We start from the raw sequence: 4,921 nt of genomic DNA, 5'->3' as shown, positions 1-4,921 counted from the left end.
CAACCAAGAAAATTAATTTTTAACAAAGTGAAAAGAGGATCAATATGTAAAGAAAAGCTCAAATTTGTAATAGAAGTATGTAGCAAAAATTAAGCGTTTGTGCTGAATTTTATCATGAACATAAATGTGACATTTTTCTAATTCGCAAAATTTAAAAATAAAATTTAAAAATAAAATAAAAATAATGTAATACATTTAGGTGACAAATATGTTCAGAAAAGGCGGTAAATGAAGCCTTATAGGAAATTGAAATCAAACTCAAATAGGGTATCATTCTATTCTACCTTGATAAATAGTTCATCCAGAAATAACTTGAAAATGTATTTTTCATGTTTTTGGAATATTAAACAAATATTAAAAGTACGGTGTCAGATTATTACACAACTAGGGAGTCATGCTTTGTCAATGAAAAAAATAATCTGGCAATTTCTAGAAATTGTAAGTGGAAAAAGACAGTGCCTATTTCTGAAAAAAAGATTCCTCTATCAATCTCTCTAGTAGCTTAGTGGCCAGATATACCGACCGGCAATCGGAATACATGTGGTTCGATTCCCAGCGTAGCAAAGGAGATCTTTTTTTCAGAAAAATTGTAATTTTAAAAAGGAAACTTCTGTAAATCACATGCTACTTTCTCAAATATAGTATTCTAAATCACACATAGGTTACATGAATGTAACATTAATGTAACATTTTGTTCAAAACGTTCCTATTGATCGAATAAGTATCTAAGTCGGTCCACACATCCCCAAAACGTGCTCAAGATACTTCATTGTCCACTCATTCTTCTCAGCTGATCCATAAATAATTTAACCATTTTCGCCCTAAGAATAGTGTTTCTCGAGTAATTCTGGGGCATCAAAGTGGGTGAAATGCTTGGATCGAGGCAATGTTAAGAATGTTCTTAATGGTGTCCGAGCATCAATCTCCGTTTCTCCGTTGATCCCGAAAGGTGCCTCGTCGCGCGCGTGCTTCGGGGGTGCGGAGGCACGTCGACGTCGTGGTTGAAAACGTAACGTGTTTTATCGATTCGACGGGTCGGCCATATTCGCTTCAATCCGGTCAGGCGCACTCGTGCCCTCCCTCGAGAGAGATCCTACCACGGATAGATTTTCCCGAGTTCCTCGTCGCGCGAGTCTTCTTATTAAAGTGTAAAGATGTACTTGTAATATCAGGAAAAATCCTCAAATCGGAAAAGACAGGGAGAGAGTGTGAGAGAAATCGAACCAGTCTGCTGTTTTTTTTCCGCGTACGTTTTAAGGCCGAGTTTCCACCTTCTGGGTATCCAAGAAACAAAATCGTAAGTACCTCTACCCTACATTTTCCATTTCTCCATTTAGAGGCCAACCCTTAATATCGATATCACGAGAAATCGATGTAATATTTGTAAATAGGGCCTAACAATTGAAAAAAGTCGACCCTTTTTTCGTACTTTGGCTCCGTGACCTTGAATTCCACCCCCGCCCCTGTTGTAAACGATTGAAAATTGAAATAGGACTTACGTAGGATAGGAAAGATGATATTAAATTGGTAAGATTTTGTCCTATTTTGTACATTTGCGATCGATATCTACGAGTTTGTAATAAATAAAATGAGCGATGGGATATACAGAATCTCAGGGTGAATATTTTGTTTGTATTCGTAAACTAATTACTGGAATAGTTAATTACCCATAGAGTTTTTCAGGTTGATTTAAGTGTAGATATTATAGAGTTTGTGTTTAAACTTGATTTATTATCTGGGAAAGACGGAGGAGAGATAATATTTTGATCTCATTTTTGAGTGGATAGCATGCTTTAGGGATTTAGGGACACTCTCAGATATTTCCGAAGTCTTTCGGACTCTTTTCCTATACTCGATTATCATTTCACGCTATAATTTTATCTACTCATTCTTTCATCACGAAGTCTCTTTATTTTATTATTCTACTCCTACTTTAAACCTTTCTTATGTTGTTCTTTCTCTCTTCTGAAGGGCTTTCTCAAATTTACTTATCTCTTCAGGAATTTTCAGATCTTTTGCTGTTTTTTATAACTTTCCTTGATTCTTTGGATTATTCCTAAACACTTATTGTTTTCTCTGAAGTTATCATAAATAGAGCTGCATCTCTTTAAAGAATTTCATTATAAATTTCCTGCATTTTTTTCCAGCTCCACAATTCTTTTCCCAAATTCTTAGTATTTCTCGGAATTATGTCGACTTTCGGGTGTCTTTAGCCCAGTCACGTTATCGTTTCAAATTTTTTTGGAATTCCTTATCTTCCCTAAACTTCTCTACTCTCTTCAAAAGTATTTCTATATTCTTAAGTTTCTGGTTGAACGAATCTTTGACGTCTTTTCTCTTTTTTTTTTCTTGAAGTTCTTTTCAAACTTTACTTATCACATCTAGATTGCTAGGGTTTCTTTCTGTTTGTTTATGAATTCTGATTTCTTTTGCTGACTTGCCTGGTCTTTAATAAACATTGTTAGTCTTTCCATGAAGTTTTAGCAAATATCTTAGGTTCTTTTCAAGATCTTTGACCTACATGTGAATCTCATGGTGTTCTCGAAGTGCTTTTATTTTTGTACTTTATCCAACCTTTATTCTATTCTCCTGATAATACATTATGGCTTCTTACTTATTCCTTGAATTATTACTTAAGCATCGTTCATTTTGATACTTCCCTCTAATCCGATTTAAGTCAAGCGTGATGATAGGCCTTTCCTAGGGAGAAAAAAAACACTACCTACAGCCCTCTAATAAGACACTCTCTTTTATTTTGTACTTAACTATGGTTTCCTTCAGTCAGATAATTACCACTTCACAAAACGTTTTTTCACATTAAAAAGAATACATAAAAATTTTAAAGCTTAAGCTCAGAAATGCACTTAAATTTAGCAGCAAAAATTTTTTTGAACTCAAGAAGGTTAATATCTGAATAACTGTGTTTTTTTCTTCAATTCAATACTACACGGAAGAAGCGGTAGAGGAAAATTTCTTTCTGTATAACTTTTTGATTTTGAAACCTTGTAAATGGCAACTTTGAAATTTGGAACATCAAAAAAATAATATTTATGTTATAAATCGGAAAACGGTCATAAATACAATGTAGGGCAGTAGATTTATAGAAGACAAAAATCAAAGTCTAAGTCACTGAGGATGACGATAAAAAGGGCGTTCGTTGATAAGGTAGACCTAAGGGACAGTTCTCGCAAAATGTGTACTGAAACATTATACATATATCTATATATGGCGACCCCAAAAGTGGATCGATTACTGTTCTGATATGAAAAGTTACTAATTGCTTTCCTTTGTATATACCACCAATTACCTTCGCCATTTCAACAATCAGCTAATCACTTTTTGGCAGTTGATTAACTTACACTGAACGCCAATTATTTTACCAACTTATATTTTAAGATCTGGATAAACATTACGTTGTTAATTTATGTTTTTTATAAGAGTAGACTGAATTCGGGCTACAGATTTATGTTACCGACCTTCACAGACAGCTGTAGCATTCAAGGGTTCATTTCTGTGCTAAATTGGAACTTAAGAGTCTCCAGATGTCGATAAATGTCGATAGCAGGAATCTGTGTTGATTCAATAAACTCAGTTTTATGAAAAGAAAAGTTAGTAATTTAATAAAAGTATCAAAGGAAGTCGTTGTATTAAAGATTGGTGATCTAACTTTGTTCGGGATTTTACTCCATTCTCTTATACTGATTACAATTTAACTTCTACAGAGTAAAAAAAAAGAGTTCGAGCTCTTAAACTTTGAAACTTGAGATTTGAATTCGAAATCTTACAATCTTCTTCAAACTTTTAACTTCTGTTTGATACTTATGTCAGCTGACAATTGCTGCCAATCACGTCGAGCAACTGTGGGTCAATATACCGAACCGGAGGTTAGGCAGACAATATCCCTGCGCGTACACCAATTAAATATATATGAAATTTCAATTTTTGCTTGTCTTGCTTAATACTAATATTTTTTAAGATAAGCCATTGCGAGGTGGATAAATACACATTTATAGTCATAATATTGAGAAATTATAAACAAGTGGGGAAAGTATTGGATAACAAATTAAAGTTGGAACATTCATTTAAAAGATAGCAGTGTTTTCATATGAATTATCAGATCAATTTGTCTTATATTTGATACTTTTCTAAGACGTTTTCATTTTATTCAGGTGGTTCTCATCTGTTCTACAGTGAATAGGGGAAACAACCCTATAGTAGATAATGATCATACAGTAGATAATTATTTATAATAAGCACAATTAAAAGTAAAATAATAAATTCTAAATTTATTTGTATATTAATTCATTAAACAATAATCCGAAAATTTTATTGCATTTTTTATGCAATGATTACTTCTTAATTTATTATAAAAATTTTAAGAGCTACAAACTGAGATGAATTTATCATACAACCGTGATAGTCATTCTTAACGACTACAGTAAAAAAATCCAAAAATAATTTAAATTTATAATGTTAGTAAAATGTATAGAATTGCTTATTTATTTGAAAGTGATTTTATTGGTAACACTTACTTGTTTTTACCAGAAACCTAAAAGCAAAAAATTATTTTGCTCAAGCCTGAACTATCAACAACTTATTTACCTCATACCGAATGGCACTTCTAATAAAAACACGTAAAAACCAATTCCATATCAGATTCAACGGAAAAGTTCAGCTTATGGTGCTAGAATGATTTGATATTTAGATATATAATTCTACGGTGAAAATAAAAAAAAGAAGTATTTTACAATTTGATAACATTTTGTTTTGGTTTGCTTTAATCATCCGAAGATTCAAAATGCAATATTTTTCAAACAGGCGAAGGTACGAGGGTAGTTCAATAAGTCCTTAGAATGACCAACAGATGGCGCGCGAATCGCTCCAAATCATCTGTTTTCAGTCAGCACCACTCCCGACTAGA

General features: G+C 32.8%; 1 protein-coding gene across 2 annotated transcripts in view; it reads left to right on the top strand.

The window, feature by feature from the left end:
* The first annotated feature begins 1,096 nt into the window (after positions 1 to 1,096).
* LOC117166911 (synaptotagmin 1) overlaps positions 1,097 to 4,921 on the top strand; it is a 45,786-nt gene continuing 41,961 nt past the window's right edge. For both annotated transcript variants that reach the window (XM_033351373.1, XM_033351364.1), the window contains exon 1: positions 1,097 to 1,297. The gene's annotated coding sequence lies outside the window, so the exon portion shown is untranslated. The remainder of the gene's footprint in view (positions 1,298 to 4,921) is intronic.

This window comes from Belonocnema kinseyi, chromosome 1 (genome assembly GCF_010883055.1).
Source record: "Belonocnema kinseyi isolate 2016_QV_RU_SX_M_011 chromosome 1, B_treatae_v1, whole genome shotgun sequence".
NCBI lineage: Eukaryota > Metazoa > Arthropoda > Insecta > Hymenoptera > Cynipidae > Belonocnema > Belonocnema kinseyi.
Note: the sequence above shows the minus strand (reverse complement) of the source record. Positions and strands in the feature narration are given on the sequence as shown.